At 36.8% G+C, this 27,483-nt stretch overlaps 1 long non-coding RNA gene across 1 annotated transcript in view; it reads left to right on the forward strand.

Annotated features, from left to right (window-relative positions):
* Positions 1-13,293, forward strand: part of LOC114697591 — a 58,490-nt gene extending 45,197 nt beyond the window's left edge. Inside the window, exon 5 of the long non-coding RNA XR_005092778.1 lies at positions 13,035-13,293. This is a non-coding gene — a long non-coding RNA (uncharacterized LOC114697591). The remainder of the gene's footprint in view (positions 1-13,034) is intronic.
* The last annotated feature ends 14,190 nt before the right edge of the window (positions 13,294-27,483 follow it).

Genomic DNA, 27,483 nt, shown 5'->3' on the forward strand with positions numbered 1-27,483 from the left:
CAAGAGGGGAAACGGTAGAGATTCCCTGGCATTGAGAGGATTAACTGTCTCACTGAGCTTAGAACAATCACACCTCCAAAGACTGTCCAAAGGAGTGAGTGAAGGTAGATATTCAAGGACTTTGGCATCTATTCTAGACAGACGGCTTCTGAGGAAGGAGGACTTGACGCCTACTAGCAGTATTTCCTAAGAGTGGCTATGCATTACAATCAGCTTGGGACCTTTAAAACTATCTGGATGTGACCCAAAGAATTCTGGTATTATTGGTCTGGACTGCAGGCCATAGATAGCCCAGGTTCTTTCCACTTTACATTCTTGTCCTGCCCCTGCACAAGTCCCTTGTGATGATTGTTTCAGTTTGTGTTTGTTTTTTTACCATAGCCTTTCGTTCAGTTATGCATGACCACACGATGTCCTTCCCTTTGATTAGAGGTGTGGCAGAATTAGCCAAACTCTCATACTGTTGTGCTTCATGTGAATGTAACTACCAAAGTCAAGGAGAGATTATGAAGTTCACTGAAGCCTTTGGAAAGAAGATATTGTACCTTGCTGCGTTTCAAACAGAAGGCCAGTCACATCTGAGATTATAAACACTCGTCTTTGTGCCTTCAGAGAGAACTAAAAGATTGGGAGAAACCTAGACCTGTAGATTTTAAGTCAAACATACCCAGAGCTGAGTGAACCCTAGCAGTTTAAGCAGGCAGTATACCAGCATGTGCCTTTTTTAGTTTTAGATGAGTTTGAGTTGGATTTCTTTTGATTCTGAAAACAAACAAACAAACAAACAAACAAACAAACAAATGCCCCTCCTCCCATTTTCCATACTCAAACTCCTACTCCTGTTACTGTGATTCCTTATAACACCAGGGCTTAGATACTTGGGTGAGCATTTTTCTAAAGAGGGATCAGTACAGTCTGGAATTAATTAACTCATTCAAATCCAAGATGCAGTCTCCCTAGGCAGCTGTCTCCAAAGGGCAGCCAGGGAAAAAGGCCACTCCACAATGCAGGGCTCTCACCTGCTTACATTTTCATTTCTGAACAAAGGCCTCCACTGAAATTCCTGTTTCACATAAGAATGGTAGCTTCAACATGAGTCATCTTCCTGAATGGTTCTGAAACACTTAATTTCCATTTGAGCTTTAGCTATAAGTTGTCAGAAAATAGCTTGCCTAATGCTACTCAGCAAATTCTCTCAAGAGTACAGATTCACACCATGAGTTTTTTCTCAGGTTCAATAGCTAAATCGCCCACTTCATTTATTACTCTGGCACTATCTGTTCTCTGGGGGCAGCATGAAATACAAGGAAGGAGACAGTTTTTCGAGTAGGTGGTGATGTGTGTGTGTTTATTTCCCCAAAGCTGCATTTTGCCATATCAGCCCAGTATAAAGACAGCAGACTAAAGAGCATCTCCATGTTGTCTGATAAAGATAAGAGATAGACACTATTACCAGGCAGGGAGCAACAGAACACACTTCAACTTACTCCTTACTTACAAGAAAAGGAAAAGCAACCTTGTCCCTTAACTTTGAGATAAACAGTGCTGTTGAGGTCTGTGGAGGTAAATGTGGGTTTTGTTGGAAAGCAGCCACTAGAGGGTCCCTTCATTCAAGCACATGCATGTGTTTTTGAAGGATTTGCACAGAAAGTAGGGGAAAGAGGGGGAATGAAAGGAAGGAGAGAGGGGTGGGGAGATAGGGCCCATGCAATAAAAATGACAAACTGGAATGTTAAAGTAATGAGGTTGCCTTGGCGTGTTAATCCCAGCCTGTATTCTGCATCAGGAGGTTGGCTGGCTGTGTTCTTAAAATGAATTTGTTCTTCTTTGAAGGAAAGGGGAGTGTTTTTCCTATCCCCAAATAAATTCTAGCATATTGATAAATATTCTTAGTCATTAGTTGTCCTATTTCAAACCAGAGAAGAAGGTTGTTTTAGGCAATTGACCACATTGCTTCCACCCTTATCTGGTAGAAATTCTGAGAGATAAAAAGTGCTTTAGACTTGAGTTGTCACTGTTAGAAGCAACTCAGAACACATGAATAAGTACATGACACAGCCACCTGACAGGTAACACCTATGGGGCAGTGAATGCAGCAGGTACTTTAGGCATTTCCTGGAGCATCTTTTGAATTTGAAGTGTGTAGAATGTTGTTAGTGAAATATAGCCCAAGAGTGAACTATTCCCCATACATGGTATGACTTAAAAACATGCTAATTTCATGCTTATGTTTGCTGACAATGGTAACACATTCTAAGGCAATAGCGACTCAGACTTGAATATCTATTAAAGTTTATGACTTTCATTTTCTACTTATAAACATAATATTTTTTGTGTTTCTCAGAAACTTTCTGAAGTTTTCTTCCTTTGTGTATTTAAACTTCTTCAATATTTCCAGAAATTTAGAATTCTACAGCTTTCGAATTTTAGTATTATCAGATGTTTGCTCTTTACACTGAATTTTCCACTAATCTTTACACATGTAAATTTAATTGAAAATGTGTCATCTCCATTACATTTCTTTTTCTTTTAATTTTTTATTCTTTTACATACCAACCACAGTTCCTCCTTCCATTCCCTTTTCCAGGTCCCTCCCACCATCTACTGCCCAACCCACCTCCCATCTACTCCTCCAAAAGGGTAAGGCCTCCCATGGGGAGTCAGCAAAGCCAGGTACATTGAGTTGAGGCAGGACCAAGTCCCTCTCCCCTGTATCAAGGGTGAGCAAGGCATCCCACATTAAGGAATTGACTCTAAAATGCCAGGTTGTGAAACATGGATAGATCTTGATCCCACTTCGAGGGGCCCCTCAAACAGACCAAGCTACACAACTGTCTCTCAAATGCAGAGGACCTACTTTGGTCTCATGCAGGCTCCACAGATGTCAGTCTAGAGTTCATGAGTTCCTACAAGCTTGGTTCAGTTGTCCCAGTAAATTTCCTTATCATAATCTCGATGCCCCTTGCTCATATAATCCTTCCTCCCTCTTTTTCACAAGACTTGGCCTTGTGCTTGGCTGTGGATCTCTGCATCTGCTTCCATCAGTTACTGAATGAAGGCTCTATCATGAAAGTAAGGGTATTCACCAGTCTGATTACAGGGGAAGGCCAGTTCAGGTACCCTCTCCACTATTGCTAGTAATGTTAGTTGGGTCATCCTTATGGAATCCTGGGAATTTTCCTAGCATCAGAGTTCTCTCTAACTCCATAATGACTCCCTCCATCAAGATATCTCTTTCATTGCTCTCCTACTCAGTCCCTCCCCCAGCTCGACCATCCCATTCCCTCATGTTCTCATCCCCCATCCCCACCCTTCTACTGCCTCCTCACCCCCAGTTTACCCAGGAGATATCATCTATTTCCCCTTCCCAGGGCATTCCAAGCATCCCTCTTAAGGTCTTCCTTGTTATCTAGCTTCTCTGCCTGGAGCTGTTGGTTATAGCCTGGTTATTTTTGCTTTACATCTAGTATCCACTTATGAGTGAGTTTGTCTTTCTGAGTCTGGGTTACCTCATTCAGGATGATATTTTTTAGTTCCATCCATTTGCTCCTGATGTCATATTATTTTATTTTATTTTTTTTACATCTCAATGATGCTCCCTTGTGTAAATGTACCACCTTTTCTTAATTCATTCTTCATCCTTTCCATTTTTTTTTTTTGAGCTGAGGATCGAACCCAGGGCTTGTGCTTGCTAGGCAAGGGCTCTCTCTACCACTGAGCTAAATCCCCAACCCCTTCCTTTCCAATTTGAATCCCCTTGATCTCCTTTTGTTGTCTTATTGCTCTAGCTAGAACTTTGAGTACTATATCAAACAGATATGAGAGAGTGGACAGACTTTTCTTGTTCCTGATTTTAGTAGAATCACTTTGAGTTTCTCTCCATTTAATTTGATGTTGGCTGCCAGCTTGCTGTATATTGCCTTTATTATGTATTGGTATATACCTTGTATTCCTGATCTCTCCAAGACCTTTATCATGAAGGGGTGTTGAGTTTTGCCAAAGGCTCTTTCAGCATCTAATGAGATGATCTTGTGTTTTTTATTTCTTTCAGTTTGTTTATATGATGGATTACATTGACAGATTTTTATTTGTTGAACCATCCCTGCATCTTTGGGATAAAGCCTACTTGATCATGATGGATGATTTTTTTAATGTGTTCTTGGATTCAGTTTGCTAGTATTTTATTGAGTATTTTTTGCATCAATGTTCATAAGAAAGATTGGTCTGTAATTCTCTTCCTTTGTTGCATCTTTGTGTGGTTTGGGTATCAGGGTAATTGTAGCCTCATAAAAAGAGTTTGGTAATGTTCCTTCTGTTTCTGTTGTGTAGAACAATTTGAAGAGTATTGGTATTAGCTCTTCTTTGAAATTCTGGAAGAATTCTGGCCTAAAACCATCTGGTCCTGGGCTTTTTTGGGTTGGGATTACAATTGTTGATGGCTGCTTCTATTTCCTTAGGCATTATAGGTCTATTTAAATTGTTTATCTGGTTTTTATTTTATTTGGGTAGATGGTACCTATCCAGAAAATTGTCCATTTCTTTTAGATTTTCCAGTTTTATGCAGTACAGGTGTTTGAAATATGACCTGATGATTCTCTGAATTTCCTCAGTGTCTATTGTTATATCTCCCTTTTCATTTTTGATTTTGTTAATTTGGACATTCTCTGCCTGCCTTTTGGTTAGTTTGGATAGGCAATGCCTAGCTTGTTGATTTTCTAAAAGAATCAACTCTTTCTTTCATTGATTCTTTGTATTGTTCTCTTTGTTTCTATTTTATTGATTTGAGCCTTCAATTTGATTATTTCCTGGCATGTATTCCTCCTGGGTGAATTTGCTTCTTTTTGTTCTAGAGCTTTCAGGTGTGCTGTTAAATTGCTAATGTGAGATTTCTCCAACTTCATTATGTAGGCATTTAGTGCTTTCTTCTTAGCACTGCTTTCATAGTGTCCCATAAATTTGGGTGTGTTGTACACTGATTTTCATTGAATTATAGGAAGTCTTTGATTTCTTTTTTTTTTTAATTTCTTCCTTGACTCAGTGCTGATTCAGTTGAGCATTAGTTTCCATGATTGTATAGACTTTCTATAATTCATGTTGTTGTTGAATTCTAACTTTAAGCTATCGTAATCTGGTAAGATACAGTGGATTATTCTTTATTTTTTGTGTCTGTTGAGATTTGCTTTTTTACTGAGTATATGGTCAGTTCTAGAGAAAGCTCTATGAGGTGCTGAGAAGAGGTTATATTCTTTTTTTTTTTTTTTTTTTTTGTATTTGGGTGGAATGTTCTATAGATGCCTGTTAAGCTCATTTGGGCCATAACAACTTTAATTCCCTTATTTCTCTGTTAAGTTTCTGTCTGCATACCTGTCAGTTGGTGAGAGCGGGGTTTTGAAGTCTTCCATATGTGGGGTTTGATGTGTGATTTAGCTTTAGTAATTTATTTATTTATTTATTTATTTATTTTTACATATGTGGATGCCCTTGTAATAGGGGCATAATTGTTCAGAATTGAGACATTATCTTGATGGATTTTTTTCCCTATGATGAATATGAAATATCCTTTTTTATCTCTTTTAATTAATTTTAATTTCAAGTCTAGCTTGTTAGATATTAGGATAGCTACACCAACTTGCTTCTTAAGAAAATTTGATTGGAAAGTCTTTTCTCAAACTTTTACTCTGAGGTAGTGTCTGTCTTTGAAGTTAAGGTGTATTTCTTGTATGCAGTAGAAGGACAGATCCTGTTTTCTTACTCATTCCATTGGCCTGTGTCTTTTTATAGGCTAATTGAGTCCATTGATATTAAGGGATTTTATTGACTAGTGATTGTTAATTCCTGTTATTTTTTGGTGGGAGTGTGTGTGCATATTTCCCTTCTTTGGAATTTACCCATGTGAGATTGTGTTTGTGTGAATGCATCTACAATCTAGTGCTTTCTGTAGGGCTGAATTTGTGGATAGGTATTGTTTAAATCTGGTTTTGTCATAAAATATCTTGGATACTCCATCTATGGTGATTGAAAGTTTTGTTGGGTATAGTAGTCAGGGCTGGCATCCATGGTCTCTTAGTGTCTCCATAATGTCTATCCAGGACCTTCTGACTTTCAGAGTCTCCATTGGGAAATTGGATGTTGTTCTGATGGGTATGCATTTATACATTACTTAGCCTTTTTTCTTTGTGGTTCTTAGTATATTTCTTTATTTTGTATGTTTTGTGGATTAATTATTATGTGGCAAGGTAATTTTTTTTGGGTTCAGTCTATTTCGAGTTCTGTAAGCTTCTTGCATCTTCATAGACATTTTCTTCTTAAGGTTGATAGGTTTTCTTCTATGATTTTGTTGAATATATTTTCTGTGCCTTTGAGCTGGTATTCTTCTTACTCTATCCCTATTATTCTTAGATTTGGTATTTTCATGATGTCCCAGATTTCATAGATGATTTGTGCTATGACTTTGTTGGCTCTAATGTTTACTTTGACAGATGAATCTATTTCCTCTATCTTATTTCAATGCCAGAGATCCTCTCTTTCATCTCTTGCATTCTGTTGGTTATGCTTGCATCTGTAGTTCCTGTTTGTTTACCCAGATTTTCCATTTCCAGAATTTCCTGTTTGTGTTTTCTTTATTGCCTCTATTTCAAATTTCAAGTCTTGAACTATTTCTTTCACCTGTTTGATTGCTTTTTCTTTAAGGAATTTAATAATTTCCTCCAATTTTTTTATTTGTTTTTTTCCTGGGTTTCTTGAAGGGAATTTTTCATTTCCTTTTTAAATGCATCTACCATAGTCATAAGGTTATTTTTAAAGTTGTCTTCTTCTGCTTCTTCTACATTGGGGTGTTCAGATCTTGCTGTTGTAGAACCACTAAGTTCTGATGGTGCCATATTGGTCTTTATGTTGTTGAATGTATTTTTGCACTGGCATCTACCCATCTCTTCCTCCAATCAGTGCATGCTGTACCTGTTCCTCCAAGGGCTGCTTTTTGTCCAATTAATGGTGATGGTGTCTGTATCTCAGGGAACTGCTCTCAGTACAATTGGTGCAGGCAGTGTCTGTGTCTCAGGGAACTGAGGTCAAGGACAAGGGGTGGGTTTGCCATGAGGCATGTGAAGTGGGACTAACAAAGTCTAAGAGGGATGGTGGTGGATCAACCTGCCTACAGAAGCCTTGCCTGCTGGCCTGCTCAGTGGGGCTGCGATGGGGGTGGGGCAATGGTGTGCTTGGGCACTAGGAACTAGAGACTGGGCTGTTCAACTGGGAGAAGATTCAGTCACTTCTTGATGCTATTGGTGCTGGCCTCTTCATTACCTTTTTATTATAAATTAGGTTAGCTGTCATCTGTAGATATACTTCCCATGCATATAAAAATGGAGACCTGAGATTTGTTGTCATGTCTATTGGCATATATATATATATGTAAGTAATTCATCCTTCAAACAATGAGTGCCTATACAATATCTGCATCATTTCCTATGTGGGAAGGGAACTGTTGGCAGTACCTGGCCTTACATATGATTCCATTATACATCTTCTGTATTAAGTTATGTATGTTTCCTTGATTCCTTCCCTGTCTTAGTTTACTTAGGAAAGAGTGATCCTGGAGGTAGTGAGCATTGTCTGGTTCATTTTCTCATCTCCTGATTTCAATACAGAGAACATAGGGTTAGTCAATTATCTTTCCTTCACATTGTGATCTATATGTTCATCCATCATGTCAATCATTTATTTCTCAAAAATATGTCAAAGACATATTTTGACCAAAAACTATTGTTTAAGATATTTGAAAGTGAATACCCCCTCCAAAGTCATTTGTCATTGGTGGATTTTATATGGTTAAATAAATCAGGACAGTATGATATACTTAATTCAGGAATGGTATACTCAAGTTGATCTTCTCAGGACTGGAGAGATTCAAGTTTTTCAGTATTATGAGGCTTGAATTATAGTAAAATTGTTATGCCAAAATTGGAGAGTATATAAGAAATTACTTATTTAAATAGCTGTCCACTAAATAAACACATACAGTGAAATATCATTTGCTGCTTGCAGATATTAAAAGAAACTGTAAAATATTCATAGGATAATGCAGGCTCTGCAGTGGCATGGGGTATATAATTAAATTGAATACTTTTTCACACAGATTAGTGTGTCTTGCAGCTATTAACATTTCAATTTATATTTGAATCTCTTCATACTGTGTAACCTGAGCCCTCTGTTAAAGGTTACACACCCTCTCACCATCCCTCTGTAGGTAGATAAACAACAGGCTTCTCTTTAAGGAATTGTTGATACTAATCACCTTCTAAATCATTTGAAAACAAAATGATGTCAGTTTAATTTGGAGATTGGAGGACTGGTTTATATTGATTTTTCCTCAGAGCATTAATGTTTTGAAGTGATCAGGTTAAAGGGAAGCCTGGCAAATTGTAAAATGGTTTAAGAAACAAATATTAAAACTGGCAGAAACATGTGCATTTAGTGGCTGCCTTGGTTATTTTAGAAACCACTGCTATATTTCCTATACTGGATAGGTCTGGAGTAGCAGGTAAGGAAGTTTGGGTGAGTAACACTAACATAAAAGATGTTGAGATTTTTGTTCTGGATCCAGTTTTCAAGCATTAATAAGCTGGTCACTAGCAGATTGAACTTCATGGCTTTCCTCTCAAAGCAGAAATCAGAATTTACAAAGTATAGACTAGCAATGGTGTTGCCTACAAATGCTGGTGTTGATTTAACTGCTGTGGAGTTTGAATGAGAAATGCCAGCTCTAGGCTTGCTATTTGAACACCCAGTTGGTGGCACTGTTTGGAATGGTTGTGGAACCTATAGGCTGTAGATCCTTGCTGGAGGAAGTGTATCACTAAGGATGGGATTTGAGGTTTTATAGCCTAGACTGACTTCCTGTTTTCTCTCCCTCTGCTTCCTGTGTGCCAATGAAATCTAGTTCCTAACCATCAGCTGGGCTCATTCTTCTGCAGACATGCCTTCCTTGCCATGATGGATTGTATTCACTCTGAGACTCTTTCATCCTCTAAGTTGTTTCTGTCAGGGTAGTTTATCATAACAACAGAAAACTAATTAATACAGCTGTGAAACTTGTTTGCTTTTTTTTTTTTTTTGGTTGTTGTTTTTGTTAGTGCTTTCACTACAAGGATCTTTAGTCTTTAAAAAATGCATGCAGCCATGAGTCCTTTAGAATTTCTGCTATTTTTAGTGTCCAGTTGTGCATAATGTGTCTTAGAATATGTGATGAGACTATAACAGAGCATACCAAGATGTGTTAGGTCATAGCTAGTAATTTTCAAGTTTTTGTTTTACTTCCTGGGGATCTTTAGTCTCATCGAAGAAAGGGATCTTATCTATATTGTTACTTAGTGTCTCAGTGATTTACAAGTGGACTGTTATATATGTTTGGTTTGTTTATTTGTTTGTCTTTCCAAGGGCTGCCATGACAAAGTTATAGAGGCTAAGCGACTTAAACAACAAAGTCAGCCATATTTGGTTTTAGAATTCTGAAATCAAGAGGTTAAGTAGCTGATGTCTCTAGAGGATTCTCTCTTTGTTTTACTTCTGGTCTTTTTTCCTCATATCTTCAAATGATCTTCTCTCTGTATATCTCTTCACCAATTCATCCCCCTTACAAGGACACCAATCATACAGCAAATCTAGTGGTATTGTTTTAAATTATTTATCTTTATAAAAAAAAAAAAAAAGCTCCGAACAATTCACTTTCTGAGGAGCTGGAGATTAAGACACTAACATATGCATTTGGTAAACATAGTGGCTAGTTGCAGTGCTCAGTTGTTATGTACAAATAAGTGAATGCACCAGATGAACTTCTGTTCATGAGCAAATGGAACCTGACTAAGAGATGGGCCATGACAAGTTTTTAGGAAATTTAGGAAAGGCAGAGGTATTAGTAATCTCTGCTGCTGAAAGGCTGGGTTTACTGTTTGATTGCTGGGAAGAAATCCAGTGTATAGAAAGAAATAAATCTTCATCTTGGGAAACTTTGTAGATATTTATAAAGAAATGAAATTGTAAGGAAGAACTTTATGAAAGGAAAGGCTAGACATAGAAAGAGCCAGATCTGGATAGTGGTGGTTCACGCACCTAGGAGAGAACTACACATTATGCTATCTCTGTAGGCCTTTGAGTGGAACATCCAAGTGACAGGAGAAAGACATACCTGAGCAACCCATACAAGGAATTCTGGAGGAGAACTCTGCAGAACTTCAGTTCTTGGAATGGGGTCATGCTGTGGGATGTCTTTCTGTATGCTGTTAATATGTCTTGCTCTGATTGGTTGATAAATAAAACTGCATTGGCCTATGGCAGGGGAGGATGGAGCCAGGCAGGAAATCCAAGAGATAGGGGAGGAGAAAGGAGAGTGAAGCAGATGCTGCTAGTTGCCACCAGGAGAAGCAAGATGTAAAGTATCACAAGCCATGTGGAAAGGTTAGAAATCTTAATTTACGATATAAGAGCTAGCTAGCAAGAAGCCTGCCATGGTCATAGTTTAAGAATAATATAAGCCTCTGTGTGTTTATTTGGTTCTGAGCAGCTGTGGGACCAGGCACGACACAGGAAAACTTCCGACTACAGGGACACATGATAGTGAATGATACAGGAAAATCTTTTCCCTTGATGTTCAGTTAGGGTTGATCAGAGCATAAACTTTCCTTCAGTGATGATTCATAGAGCTGTAACCCAATGGATATGCTATGGGAAGATGAGGCCCAAGAGGGCGTATCTGAGATAGCTAAAAGCATAAGATATTATCTGAATAATTCACTCTAACAGTTCTATTTTTTCTATCTTGGCCATTTCTGATTCTTGACATGTGTCTTATTTGATCAGCTACCAGCCTAAATCATGGTAACAGGGGAAGAGGAAATTAGACCACAGGTATTTCATTCAGGGTCAGGGAAGCACATGACTCATGAGCTTATTGACCTTACTTACTTGGACAAAATGTTCCATTATTACTAAAACTGAACATTTAAAATATTTGAAATTTGTAAACTGATGGGAATAGTAAGTATTATTAACCCTTGGTATATGAGATTAAACCAATGGGAGATCTATCAATTAGAATTCATGACAAATTTACTTAAGGAGTTTTAGCGTCATTTAGAACCTCAGATCAGAGAGGTGACTGTCAGTCACTATTTTACTAATATTCATCAAGGCAAGGCATTGCATGCAATTGCCTGGCAGTGACACTAACATTTTATCAAATGGCATTCTTTTTCCAGATTATATTGTGTTGTTATATTTATATAATCTAAAATTTCTTCCAGAGAGAGAATCCCCATGCCCAAATTGTATCACTGCATCATAGCAGGGAATTCAAACAAAAGCAAAGAGAATCTATGGTGTGTTCTGGGGGCCACTCAGAGAAAACATCACACAATGCTAAACTAGACTCCCAACTGTAGAGAGCCTGTATACTACACTTTTCCTGTGGACCTGAGGCACAGAACAGAAGAGAACACATGCACAGGGTTAAATCTAAGCCGTCTCAGTCTTCCCCAAATTGATTTTATCCACATCAACCCTCCTTGGCTAGTTTATTTCTTTATCTTTATCTTTCTTTTTTTTTCCCTTTAAGATGCCATGTGTCAAGGAGAGAATTGCCTGACTCCAGTCAGATCAAATTTCTTTATTTCATAGAAAATAATGCTATTAGGAGCAGGTGCAGCAATGCTTTATTCTATTCTATATCTTTCTGAGTTTCTATCTTATTTCACAGGAAAACATTCTGAGATTTTTTACCTTAACATTGATGCTCACAGAAAATGTGCACTGGGAATAACAAACTCGAAATTAGGTATTTTTAAAGGGCATCTTTCCAAATTGGATTTGATAGGAACTCTATTAACAGCCATGATGGCTGGCTGAGGACAGCAAATCAAGAAATATGACAAAAGGCTAGAAAACTGCTCTTGTTGTACATCTTCATTAATGATCTAAAAGGAGCAAATAGCACATTAAATCTGGATGCTATTAATTCAATAGCTTTTGAAAACCCTAGCAAGGTCAGGCAAAAAAAAATATTTAAGTGCTAATAAAATGTTGAATTAATGGGGAAGAAGAATTGAAATAGGAAAAAGAAGACTCCCACAACATTGAACAGGTAGCATTGAGAACCCCTGTTTAATGAAAAGAGTATAATGTTCATTAAAACTATTGAATAATATTTCAGACTTATAATGGGAAGAAAAATTAATGGAACTTAAAGATGACCCAAGGGTGAAAATATAAAGATAAATGAATGTCCTGTATCTAATACATGGATTTAAAAATGTGGGCACTTATGTAACATGAAGACATCACCCACAATAATCCACTGTTCAATAAGCACAAATACAAGCTTCAGGATTTTTTTGTGCGTATCATCCATGATATGTATGTTTTCATTTCTTGATATTTCCAATAGCATCTAAATACATACCTAATTCTCTAATGACCTATAAGCCAAGGGCAAAATAGCTGTTAATATCTGCTGGAAATGCTGAGGTGAACGAAACATCAAAATCCTTCACTCACTGAGCTGACAGTCCAGTTCAGGAAGACATTAAATACATTGGGAAGAACTACTGTTGTTTCAACAACAATGCAAAAACAACTAAAAGTCAAGAGGTGGGGAAAAGGCTGTGGATTTAGTATAGTAATTAACTTCTGTTAGTGAGGCCATGAATTCAATCACAGTAATCAAAGGAAAGAAATAAGAAAGAGGAAGAAGAAAGAAGGGAAGAAAGAAGGAAGGAAGACAGGTAGGAAGGAAATATTGGGGAAACTGAGAAACATTGCAAACAAGAATAAATTAATTTCAAAATAAATTAAAAATATTATACTATTATAATGTTGAAACTGTGATGTTAAATTACCTTATGAATATAAAAATTAAATAGTTCACCATGGGGCTTGTGAAGTGGTACAACTGTGTTTCTGGTTTGATTATCTGCTTGTGTCCTGGGTAGGCTCAAGAGCTGGGGTATTGAAAGTTTTCTTATTTTCCTCTCCATTTTCAGTGTTTTCTCTTCTTGAAATGTCTTACCATTGTGTCTTCATCAGCTTAATCTCTGGACTCCAAAAATGCATGACCTGAGTGTAAGAAAGAGAACCAGGTAGGAATGCATTGATCTTTATGATCCAGTTTAAGGCAAGTCATTGCTAATTCTATGAGAATCATTTGGTTTCAAAACATGTAAGGATCCACACAATTTAAAGGAGAGAATCAAATAGCCTGTTTGATAGGAAATAATGTTGTCATTGGATTTTAAGAAGTGTATCTGGAAAGTGCTCTTTTCTATAATTATCATCTTTAGAAAATATAATCTGCCGTATCAATAAAACTTGAGCTCTATTAAATTCAAAGGACAGTAAAGAACTTTGCACTGGGTAAATTTTTAATAAATTATAACTTGGTATTGTAAAATACTGTCATTACAATGTCAGTTAACAAATGTTATATAATAATGTAGGTTTATAACAAAGTTGGCCAAAGCCATTGTCTGGTTTTGCATGATGTAATCACATAGAGACAGCATTTTCTACAAACCTAGAGCATCGAGATCACTGTAGAATATTCTCAGAAATACGTTATAGAAGGACTTTGATATCTTCATATGGGTTGTAGGCTGAGAACTGGATAAAGCACTCCCTGTGCTGGATAAAGCTATAAAATGAATTAATAAAGTCAAAGGGATCAGAGAATTCTTAAAAAGGCTTATCTGAGGACAGTCCAAAGGAAGAATTCTCTCAAGAGTATACTTAGAATGATGACAATGACATCCAAAGGGAACTGGTAATATTACAGGCATGGGCAGCACCACGTTTATTTCACTAGAAAAATCTAGGGATGAAAATATGGACAGTGAAGTTGCTAACTCTTTGAGCTAACTAACATTTATTTTTTTTATAAAAATGCGATAGCAATGAGCTAGTAGAATGATCACAAATCTAGTTAGGGGGCTGGGGAGATGACTTTGTCAGTAAAGTGCTTCCTTGGCAAGTATGAGAACCTGTGTCTTATTCCTCGGGACTTGTCTAGAAAGATTTCAGGCATGATGACACACACTTAAAATTAAAATTCAGGACATGGCATATGGGGGAAGGATGATCTGTGGGCCTACTGAGCAACCAGCATTGTCTACCTGGCAAGCTTCAGACCAATTATAGACTTTATCACAATAAAATAAAACACAAGAACAAATGAATAAGCATCAACAACAAAATGAGTGCAATATGGAAAGCTGCTCTATAATGATACCCTAGTCTCTCCTGGGGCCTCCATGTACATATGCATACATACTTGTGCAAACTACTACACCTCACACCAAACACAATTAGAAAATTCTAAGTTTATAACAAAGTAAAAGCAAAATGTCATTATTTGATATTAATTTATTGAAGTTTGCTAAAAGAATAGAAAAATGAAATGGCAAGCATAGGGTGTCTTCAGGAGCCATCAGGAACCAGGTGTTGCTCTGTTGTCTTTTGTGACCTTATCTCAGGTGTTACTTAATGGAAAATTCTGTACATCATTTTGTCTAAGACAGTGGTTCTCAACCTGTCTGTCACACCTACTTTGGAAGGGAAATGAACCTAAGGGTGACTTAAGACCATTGGAAAACACAATTATTTACATTGTGTTTCATAATAGTAGCAAACAATTTCAGTTATGAAGTAACAATGGTGTTATTTCATGGTTGGAAGCCATAGCATTAGGAAGGTTGAGAAACACTGGTCTAAGTCATTTAAATGATCTGGCTAGGTTTCAGGAGATGAGGCAATGAGACAGCAATCTCTTCCCAGAATGACACAGAAAATTTCACATATTACTGCAGGGAAAAATCCAGAGTCATTTGTACTTTCAATGGTCTTATCAGTTTACCCTGGAAATATCTTGAAAATAAGATTCCTTATAAACGCAGTATGATCACCTGTGTAAGAAAATGGTCCATCAAGTTATACAGTAGTTGTTTTAGACTTTCTTGTGGAAGTCTCACTAATTCTGTGGGATAGTGATGATGAATATGTTTTCAATTGTCACCCAACACTGTGCACTCATTTCAACTGCTGGAGAGTGCTTCTATGACCATTGTAGCAAATGTATGGAAGCAGTCAGGCAGGGATGGCACTGGAGCAGTAGCTGAGAGCTTACATCTGATCCACAAGTAATAGGCAGAGAGGGCTAAATGAGAATGATGTGTGTTCTTTGAAACTTCAAAACCCATCTCTAGTGGTACACCTCCATCAAGGCAATCCTTGCCAATCCTATTTCTGGTCCTTCCCAAACCGTTCTAACAACTGCTGACTATGTATTAAAATTTATGAGCCTACAGGGCCAGTTATCACTATTACATTTAGTACCTCTTGGTCAGTTGATCTGTTTGTTTTGTATGAGCTTGCCATTTTGAGTGTGTGGATAAGAACTAATTTTTCTGATATTAGGCCAAAACCACTTTTTTTTGTTTGTTTTTGTTTTTGTTTTTTTGAGACAGGGTTTCTCTGTGTAGTTTTGGTGCCTGTTCTGGAACTCACTCTGCAGACCACCCTGGCCTCAAGCTCGAAGAGATCCAGCTGGCTCTGCCTCTGGAGTGCTGAGATTAAAGGCGTGTGCCACCACTGCCTGGCCCAAACCACTTTTTTTGTTTGTTTGTTTGTTTTGAGACAGGGTTTCTCTGTGTGGCTTTGCACCTTTCCTGGACCTCACTCTGTATCCCAGGCTGGACTCAAACTCACAGAGATCCACCTGCCTCTGCCTCCTGAGTTCTGGGATTAAAGGCATGCACCACCACCACCCAGCACCAAAACCACTTTTATATCAAAAGAAATGTGAAAAAAATACAAACAATTGTGTTATGTTAGTTAACATTCCATCACAAGGAGAAAATAATAGAAAAATCCACTTATATGGAAGAACGATGATTTTGCTCATGGTTGCGTACTTTTAATCTCACAGCTATTTTGGGCCTGTGGAAATGTAGACATGATAGCAGGGAGCATTTGTTGGCAACCTGGGAATAAAAAGAAAAGGAAGAATGGTCTGAGATCCTAATACAGCATGCTCCCATTCTCCTAACTTCACTCCATTTAGTATCATCTACTAATGGTTCCACCACCTCCCAGTAGCAGGCCTGGAAGCCTCTAACACATGCCTCTCAGGCAGTGCATTCACACAAGCCACCTTAACTTAAATAAAAAGCTGCCGTGATTCCAGGTCTCCCTAAGGCGTCTTAGAGTTCAATGAGTTATAATGCATACTTCTTTATTTGGTTACTACTTGATATTCAAGTCCCATTCTTATGTGCTCTGCTTAGAGAAGGCTGTTCAATAGGTCCTCAGTAGTACTCAGTAATGTCATCTATTCATCAATGCTCAAAATATTGGGAAGGCATCAGGTAAGGCCCAAACACAGCAAGGAGAGTGGGAACAAAGTACTGTACATGATGTCAAACTTTCCCCATGTTTCCTCCAGATGCTACTCAGTATGGGTGGAGCATCATTCATTAATTTCATTCTTTAATCAATTTCTATTCTGCTTTTTAGCTATAATGGTACTTTAAAAGACAAGCTGTACCACCAGTACTAACTTACTTTCTAGTGATTTCCCCTGAGGAGGATGGTGGCTTGGCTTCAAAAACTAACGATGGATATCTGAGAGAACAGTGTTATTTCTCCCTCCCAACTAACTTGTATAGTGAGACTCTTGAAATAATATGTACCAATATTAGATTATTAGATTTCAGATTCATATCTTTTTAAGTGTGTGTGTGTGTGTGTGTGTGTGTGTGTGTGTGTGTGTGTGTCCCCATGTACATGCCATGAAACACATGCAGAGGTTAGAGATCAACTTGAGGAAGTCAATTCTTCTCTTCAACTCAAGTTGTCAGGTTTAGTTATGGAGATATTTCACCAGCCCAACTTTAGATTCTTAAAGTAGCTAGCAGTGACTTAAATGTCACTGCTTCAAGGGAGATAACATAAAATGGTGTTACAAGATTTTCAAAGACTGATGATTATTCAGTTTTGATTTTCAAATTATTTATCCAGCAATTATCTATTGAACATCTAATACAGTGGTTCTCAACCTTCCCGATGATATGACACTTTAACACAGTTCCTCATGCTGTGGCGACCCCCAAACATAAAACTGTTTTGTTTCTGCTTCACAACCATAATTTTGCTAATGATATAACTCATAATATAAATATCGGTATTTTTTGATAGTCTTTGGTGACCCTTAGGAAAGGATTGTTTGACCCCCTCCAAGGGAGTTTTGACCCACAGATTGAGAACCACTGAGCTAATATATGAGGACACAGTGCTGGACAAAGGGCATAACTCAGTGAAAATGACTGCTGACCTAGTCTTATGGATTGAATTAGTGATTGAGAGAAGGAAATAAAAGGAGCAGGTTGCTCATCATGTAGAGATGTGTATATGAGTGGTGCTCATGCCTGAAAGGTGCAACAGTTTAGAAGACTTTTTCCAGAATGTACATATATTTAAAGGAAGAAGTATTGAAGCTGAAATTGGAAGCCAATCATGGAAAGGAGAAGATGAAAGCTGATGTTTGGGACAGAGATGTTGGGGCTGAAGGAAAGTGTCTTCTGGAGCTAAGGGCGTGAAAAACTTGGCATGCTGGAAAGCTGCAAAGCACAGTACTTGGGAGCTGAGATAGGGGCTAGACATAGCACTGGGTTTGCTTTTAACACCAGTGACATTTCAATCATTCAGAGAAAGCAACAAAAGGTTATTAACAGAAAACAGCTTAATGCAATCTCAACACAGGTTTAACAACAATACTTAGCAATATTTAACACTGCTTAACAATGGTAAATTCTATCCCAGTGTCCCAGAAGGAGATGAGTCTTTCTCATCTGGTTCATATCTATGCCTATAGATTTACCTTAAATATTTTGTTATTTTATTTGTATGTATATGTCTCTGTGAAATGTGAATGTGTGTGTATGTATGAGGGCAGACGTGAACATGCTTGCAGCACACAGGTGGAGGTCAGCGGACAACCTTTGTGCATTGCATCATGTTTGAGGCAGGGTCACACAGATGCTGTGTAAGCCAGGCTACTCTGCTTCCAGCTTCTGAAGATTTTTCCTTTCCCTGTAGGCAGATGATGAGATTGCAGTCCAGTCCCATGTGCTCCTGTATCTAGATCTTACATGGACTCTGGGAAACAAACTCAGGTCATCAGGCTTACATGGCTAGCACTTTTACCCACTGAGCCATCCCTGCAACCCCACAAACACTTTGCAATCCATGAAAGTCTCCAACCTGAGATCCACCTACCTCATCCTCCAAGTGCTTGAATTATAGATATGTGCTACTATGTCTTACTTGAAACATCTAATCTGCATATTCATGTTCTATAGATTGGTCAGTCATTTGATTATATATTCATCTATGGCTGTATAATAATTATCCCATACTTAATAATTAAGTAGATAATAATTGTATTATCCTGCATTGTCTCTGTGTATTAGGTTTTTAAAAGCAGCCATACTTGAATGTTCTGATGTGGGCTTTCTGGTGAGGAGGTAACTAAGTGGGAATTTATTTTCTGAGGATCCACATGGGACTGCAGTTTCCACAAGGAATGCTTGAGACTTCAATATGTATGTTCAAGATGAAGTCAGTGTTGGTAGTTGACAAGAACTCTTACTTCTTTATAGTGCAACTCCACCTAGCTGCCTGCTATTTCTTACAGCATGGCAGCCGGCTTTCCACAGTGTAAGAGACCCAAGGGACACTGAAGTGACAATTGTGATGTCTTTTATGAGTCAGTCTTGATTCAACGTAGGATAGAGTATCAAAAGGCCATGGAAGCAAGGGGTACTGGGGACATACTGTAGGTCAGCTTCTATAGGAGGTAAACTCAACAGTTAACATTTAATAAAAACATGATTTGTTTATCATGATTATTGAGGAACATTACTTCATTGTTCTCTCTTTATTAAATCTGGTCATCTTCACAAGGGATTCAGAAGATATTAACTTCATCTTTGCAAATTTATTCAAGAAATTTGATTTCAGGAACCCTAACCAGTGCAGAAGAAGAAGACCTGTAGCAGAAAAGTCAGTTTCTCTTCCATACTTGGCTCATTTCTTTTTGTATCATGGGAACCAGACGGTGAATCTCTCAGGGGTACTGGTGGCTTTTAAACCATATTTATAAGATTACATGAGACAGCATGCCTTTAATTTGCTGTTTAGCTGCAGAGCAATATGTTTCTCTATTTGGAAAACAGTTTTGCTAAGGTACCGGAACAAGGGATCGGAAATGAGGATTTCTAGGATCAATTTCCTAACTGACTTATGGGTTGCTGCGTGCCCTTCAATGAGACACTTAATGTGCTTGCCTGTCAAGCAGGGATATGAAGAATAAATCCCTTTTGGAGGGAATGTATCATAGCTGAATTCATATTGATGCAATAGGTTTTGAAAAAATTCCACAAAAAGAGTACTGTGGAAATGTAAATTATTGTGTTGTAAAATGTTTTAAGAGAAAAGTATTAGGAGACTATTAAATACCAAATCAGTTTACTTTATCTGCTTTAGAATTTTTTGCCTTTTAATTTGAAATACACTTCATTTTCTTGACTTGTGACATTGGTTTAGCAAATGATACATTGTTTGGAGGCTGTCTGTCATTGAGTTCTATCATTCTCACAAGGAAGTCACCCTGTAATCAAATAACATTATTCAAAATGATAATTGACTTTCTCCCATGCTATCAAGAAAAAAATCACATTCATATCTACACTTTTTACCCCAGAAGCATAATTTTAATAATTAGCAATGTGTGGGAGAGAGCAGAAGAGCAGAGAAAGCTATAAATCCATGTCACAGATCATTATACATAATATATGCAGGCAATCACATATTATACACATTATGCATATATATATTCCATAGTTTATAGCTCTTGTTTTACATTTAATGTCTGGTATGTAGCAACTATATCAATGACTTTGTACTAAGTTTCATGAGAACATTTTTTTTGTCTATACTTTGCCTTAGACTGGAAAGGAAATGCAAAAATATAGATATTGATGGTTAGAGAAATTTTATAAATGACTCACTTATGTAACAGATGACAGCCTTATGTGATATGCACATCCCAGCAGAGTCTACTGTTGGTAAAATGTAGAGTTGGATTATTTCAAAGCTCTTTCCGATGTCTGCTGTGTTCTGCTGCTGCTCCCTACCCTTAAGCATCCATTTGTCTCATGCTGTTTCTCAATCAAAATCTCTATTGAGAATGATACTGAATTTCCTACTTATAAAAAGAAAAGGTGACAGAAAATAGTTTAAAATGTAACCTCAGTCAGGGAAATATGAAATTGAAGTAGGAGTGATTGTCCAATGGTAAAAGGTGACATATTTTAAAGTGTCGCTTAGTGACAAGGTGATACCTTCTCTCCTAACAAGTATGAGTACCCCCAACATACTTACAACTTAATATGAATACTGTGTGATGAGCGACCAGTGGAGATGAGAGAGCCAGCTTGACTCAACAAAGGGCACAGAATCTGAAGGATGGTATTGCAAGTAGATTCATCCTTCATGGATTTTTATCACTCCTACCTTAACAATATGTAATATGGCAAAAGCAACACAAACGGATTATTTTCTTTGTGGTGAATGGTATAGAAGAAGAAAACAAATATTTCTTAGCAGTGCTAAGTGGGGCAGAAGAGATGGCTCAGCTGTTAAGAGCATGTCCTGCTCTTACAGTGGACCAGAGTTGGAATTTCAACAACCACATCAAAAGGTACATAGCTATCAACTCCAGCATATCTAAATCTATCTGTTGGCTTCCACAGGCATCTTCTCACACATGCACATAATCGCCATGACACACACACACATATTATATAATTTTCAGGGTTTCTACCTCTAAACTAGGTTTGGAATATACGAAAATTGCTGTGAATTACATAGTCATTATTACAACTCCTTGTCACTGTGTCTTTTAATTGAGTAGAAGCCATGATGAAGATAGTGTTTATGACAGAGGGATTTGATGTGAGCAAATAAAAACACTCATCATTACAGATGGGTAGAGGTTTTAAGAACAGACATGCTACAGCCAATATTTGTTGTCCCTTTCAAAAGAAATATATGAATTGCAGTGGGCCTTGCCAGGGAATTTCCAGAATATAAATGATGTTTACTAGTCTCCCCTTTGTTTTACCAGCAACCAAACCTGGAGGGGAAGAGAGTGAGAGATTAAAATGATAATATAAATGATCAAGCAAGAGATATCTCAAAGGCAAACACACACTATGAGCAGGTGTCTCATATATCCGTGCTCTCTATTTTGCTCTTATTGTTACAATGCCTTGCACATGATGTACAGAGGATCTCATGCACAGCTCCAGTTAAACCCCAGTAGCTTCAAGGCAATTAATTTCAGTTTAGTCCCTGGTACCTTCCTTAGTTCTATTTGTATCTTAGATATATATTGTATCATCTGTTTGTCTATCTACTAATATATCCACCATCTAACATTGTAATATATAATATTATATATATAATGTTATATATAACACATATACCAGGCAATTTAGGGATTATAATTTTTATTTAAAATAATATATATATGCATATATATGCTTTTGATTTTTCACTTGTTGAGTATTATACAAAGTGATAAAATTTATAGACATTTCCCTAGAAATATGTCATGTATTTACCAATTTCTCATCCTTACCCTCACCTTTTCCTTATTCCTGTCTACTAGTCCCTTCTATTCATACCCTCAGACTACAGCATTTCCTGTGTTTGTATGTCTTATATTTTTTAAATTGCTTAAGAGAAAAAAAAACGCATATATACTTATACGTATATATTGGTTATGAAGTTTCCGTTAAAATCATACTTTAATGGTTTAAAATGAAGTAGAAGGATTCATAGAAAAAACTGTATGTATACATGACATGCATTTATACCTCTTTGCACACTAAATCCTCCAATCTTACTTATTTTAATTTTGTTTTTTTTTTTTTGAGTGTTCTTTATCTTCTGTATGTAAATCATACCTACTTTCTGTAAAAGACCATTATTTTGCCCTAATGTCATAGTGAATAATTTGTATATATATAATGCAGGGTTCAAAGCTTCAATTTTTGTTTCAATAGTACAATTCAGTACTATTACTGTATTGTAATCTAGCTCCCCTTATTTCTGAAGGTAATTCAGTAACTTCATATTAACATTCACCCCTGTAGACAACAAGGTCTTTCAAGATTCTACTTTGTCTTTTTTTTTTCTGCAATTTGAGTGAGTTGGATCTAAGACTAAGTTTCTTATTGTACGTCCTAGTTTGTCTATTAAAATGTTCACATAAATGTTTCCCCAACAGTTGTAGTTGTAGAACTTCTTCCTTTTCTTGTTTATTTGTTTGTTCAGTATCCCTTTGATCATAGTTTTAATGGTCTGATATTGAGAGCACAGGAAATGAGTTTCTGGAATCCCCTTACTTACAGTTACATACTATTGTTCTAGCTGCTCACTCCCTCTGCCATGCTAATAGTTAATTTTTCTGTATGTCTCATGGTTGTATATAGACCCAAATATTTGATTCTATCACTTTAGGAATGAGAATAGAGATCCCATGAATTGTGAGTACTAGTCTCTGCAGTCATTCCATATTTAAAAGTTTGATGATAAAGAATGGCAGATAAAAGAAAAATCACTGTTTACTCTAAATTTTACTTTTTAAGGGGACATTTTAATCAACATATCTTTTTAAAAACTGTAATTCCAAGAATTTTATAAGATGGAGTCCACATTCCCTATGATGAAATGTGAGGTAAGTGTCAAACCTGGTTCATATCTGGCTCTGCAGACTACTTCCATGTGCAGAGTCTGAAATATGATGAAAATTCAGGAAATTCTTGAACAAAGTTATCTCTAACACTTGGATGAGTTAATGTTATGGAGTCAGATAAACCTTGGAAGATATGTTCCTTGTTTCTCTCATAAGATTGAATCTTCAATGGCATGGTGACTCATTCAGTGTGTTAACTGAATGGGGATATGGCATGAAGTCCATATATTTACTTATAAGCATTTTGACTGTGTCCATATGGTTATTTTTAGATGAGATTAGAATTAAAAATGTTAGATTGCACGAGACTGGTTGAACTCTGTGTTACAGGGCAGCATGGTGAAATCAAAGGCCTAAATAGAACAAAAGGCTGGCTCTTCAGTAATTATGGAAAAATCTTGTGTTTTACTTTCTGAAAACTGAGGCCTTAGCTCCTTTCCTCCCTTTTGACTCAGCAAGCATTAGTTATTTCTGGGGAACAAACTGGCCACTCTCCATGCAAGAATTGTTATGTCATGGACCTTCCTTGGTCTTGGGCCATCCAACTAATAGTCCTAGAATGGAGATTGCAGCTTGCCAAATCAAACCGCAGAACTTGAGGTAGTCTGTTAATCATGTGAAATAGTTTCTTATATCTTTGTATATGTATATTATTCTTTTTCTCAGGAGAACATACTACAGAAAATATGATGGCATATTAAGCCAATACTTTCTTTCTGAATAAGTAAGTCTTTAAAATGGGGATTATTGGTTGAAAATTTCATTTATGTATAACTTCAAATAGTTAGATTGATTTGTGAAGAAATTTGTCAGTGTACTGACCAGATTATTAAATGATTGTTCTGTATTAATACTATAATAGTGTACTACATTAACTATAATTGAAGAAATAGTTAATTCAACTTGTTAATGTAAGAATAGCTCCAATATGCAATACAGCTCATTGTAAATAATTTATTAGTTAACTGATTTAGTTCTCATATTTTAATGAAATAAGTAATTATATAATCCTTCTAAACTACAAATAAAGTAATTTGGAACCTCTCTCTCTCTCTCTCTCTCTCTCTCTCTCTCTCTCTCTCTTTGTGTGTGTGTGTGTGTGTGTGTGTGTAGTCCACAGGTGGAGGCCACGTGTCTTCCTCAATCACTTCCTTATTTTTTTAGACAATTTGTTTCCATTGAAACCATAGCTTACTTACTTTTATAGACAGTAAACCTCAGAGATCCTCCTGCCTCCAGCACTGAGATTAGAAGTCCATGCCAGTTTATAAACAATCTTTTTTTACATAGGTTTTAGAGATCAAATTCAGGTCATCATACTGTATCTGCAGGTACATTGTGTACTAAGTTTGTATCCCCAGCCCTGATAAGCTTTTTGATGCCTGCTCCTCCTGAGGTAGGTATTTTATATAAATTATCACTTTATTATCTCAGTATAAATATAACAATTTAAAGATATAACATTGAGACTTAATAACTTAACAACTTGGTTCTTATATCTTTGTAATTTTAAGATCTCTTTTATATACTTTATTAGAATTAAGTGTTAAATTTGCTCTGGCTTAGGAAGGAACACTTTTCACCCATTTGCTTTGATTGAGGTTAGGAATTGATGGCAAACTTGAAGGCCTATTTCAAAAGCTGTTGAGAGAAAATATTATAAACTTATTTATGAAAAATTAAATTCTCATGAGTACTTCTCAGGGAAGTATAAATAATAAGGTATAGGGACAGGTAAATGTTAAGAGCAATGGTTTCAAAAGTTCCAAGAGAAAACAGAATTAAAGTGAACTTAAAGGCTATCATAAAGGAAATGTCCATTTCTACTAGATATCAGCCACCCAAGGAGTTTCACTCTGTGGTTTCTGTCTGAGGATAGTGTCAGTGCATATTTATTGCTTTTGAGTTGTTACAAAGGCACAAAAATTGTCTGCTTTTGAGTTGTTACAAAGGCACAAAAATTGTCTATTTGATTACATATTTCCCAGTTTGCAATTAAGTCTGATGTGTAATTTTTCCATTTTCCTATTATTTATTAAGATGTACTTTTGCACTTAACAACAGTTTCAAAAATTAATGGAGACATAATTGTATATTCTTCAAGAAAAGACAAACACTCACAACAGTAGGAATCCTAATTAAACAGAATGTTGAGTTTCCCACAGAAGAATTTTCATACTTACTATCTGTTCATGGGCCAAGTGAGCTTTACAGGTAGAAAATATGTCCTGAAGTGGAAGGAGGTCTTTCTGTTGGTAAATCACTTGCCATTCAAGTATGACCAGAATATCAATACCCTGTAAACCAGGCATGCTAGTGCACATATGTAATCACAACACTATTTTAGTGAAAAGGAAGACAGATAAAGAATCCCCAAGGGCACATGGACCAGCTAGCCTACTCTCTGCAGCACTAAACAAAAAAGAGACACTGTCTCAAGCAAGGTAGAAAATAAGCACTAAAAATACACTAGGCTTGAAAGGACCAAGCAGATGCCATAATAGGCTGCTCAGTCTTCTCTCAGAGATCAGGCCTTAATTTCAGTTTCCTGAGACTGAGCAAGCAGTCTCTGGGAGGGCTGTGAACAAAAGACATAGTTCTTGCAGTTGCTCCCTTTCTGCATGTACTCTGACGGCTCAAAGTTCAGCCAGATGTTTATACTGTCTGGGACCCCTCACCAATTTAGAGTTATGTGCATGAGTCAAGGACAGAGCCTAGACCACTGAGCCAGCCCCCACAGTCAGTACATGCTTGGCCAGCCAGTCCCCATGGCGGATCAAGGACAAAGCCTGGGACTTGTGCTGGACTGCCCCCAAAGTGATAATTGTAACCACCAACCAGTAAACTCAAAGGTTACATACCCTCACCCAGTTAAAAGAGAACAGAGAAAAAATAAACATAAGTTGCACTGTGCAATCATGAGGCTTGTGGTTTTTGCCTTTAAAAAGCTAGCCACACAAAGAAAGAGCAACTCCTCTCTGCCTCACTGTATTGGGTGTAGGAATGAGTTCCCTGTCTAGACTTGTATCTACAGAATAAACCTTGCTGTTGCATTCTGGACATCCAAGGTCTTTGGTGGTCTCTTTGGGGTCACAATCTGGGCATAACAGGCTATCCTCTACTTCAACATATGCATTATACATTATGGCATGTTTGTCCATGCTCACAAACATAAAGTAAGTAAATACATATATACATAGTAGTAGTAATATACATATAAGTAAGTAAATACATATATAAATACATAAATAAATAAGTAAATACATAAATAAAAATATATCCTTTAAGGGCCATGCATTCAGTCATTGCTACTTGGTTTCTGATTTGAATCATGTAATCCTCTTTCTGCTGATCTTTGACAGGATGCTACAAATCTTCCAAATTTATAAATTATACAAGGTTTTCCCACCTGTGTGTAGGCTTTCTCACATCAAGGTAAATGAGCCAACTGCTTTATTTTGTTAAAAAATAGTTTTTAAAAAGAACTGCAAAGTCATTATACTTTTAAAGTTCTCTAAAGGAAGAGATATTTCCTTTTGAATTATTTAACAAAGATTTACATTATGCCATAAGTATAATTAAGCTAATATAAAACACATAGTACTCAAGATACAGTTTCTTGGTTGCATTAAAACTTTGTTTATGGCAGTAATAATCATGGGTGGTAGGAGATCATCTGAAGATCTCAAAATATTTTAGCATTACTTTTAGTAATATTTCAATTTCTATGTATAATTATCCTCTGATAGTTGTTTTTATAATTCTATTGGTGATGAACTAATCCATTTTATACCATTAAAAATAGCATGATAAAACTGGGCTTCCTGGGGTTCTCAAGGAGGCATTAATACTCTTATACATAAAAATATAATAAAATTTTCCTCTCTCACTGTTATAGGGGAAAAAGGCAAGAAGTTTGGGTAAATAGTCTTAAAATAATAGTTTTGCTAATGTGTTAATATAATGACCATGTTATTGCAAAAAGGAAATATACTTGTGAATTTTTACTTACTTTCTTCACTTCCCAAGGTTTACAGATTTACATGATATATGATCATAGCTAGCAAGGGTGTCAAACTTACTTTTAGGAGAAAAATATCTGCATAATCTAGCAATATGATGTATGACAAAAGCTTAAGACTTAATAAATTATTTTCACATACCTTATAGGAACTTACTTTGGTAATTTGTAAGATAAAATATAAATCAGGAGTAGTTTTTGTTTGTTTGCTTGCTTGTTTGTTTTTGTTTTTTCTGTGAAAGGGCTCAATTTCTGAGTAAGTTCCAGGTAAAGATTTGTGGGAAAGGAAGGCTTTGAATTTTGCTGTTGTTGTTGTTTGTTTGTTTTTCGAGATAGGGTTTCTCTGTATAAGTCCTCCTATGGAACTTGCTTTGCAGACCAGGCTGGCCTCGAAGTCATTGAGAGCCACCTGCCCTTGCCTCCCAAGTGCTGGGATTAAGGGCATGCACCACCACTGCCCAGTGTGGAATAATTCTTATAGTTTTTACAAGCTACTTTTTCTTTTTTTAAATTTATTTGTTCATTTTACATAGCAACCACAGATCTCCTTCTCATCCCTCCTCCCACCCCCACTGTCAGGGACAAGGACAGAATCTCT

This window comes from Peromyscus leucopus, chromosome 14, assembly GCF_004664715.2.
Source record: "Peromyscus leucopus breed LL Stock chromosome 14, UCI_PerLeu_2.1, whole genome shotgun sequence".
Taxonomy (NCBI): domain Eukaryota; kingdom Metazoa; phylum Chordata; class Mammalia; order Rodentia; family Cricetidae; genus Peromyscus; species Peromyscus leucopus.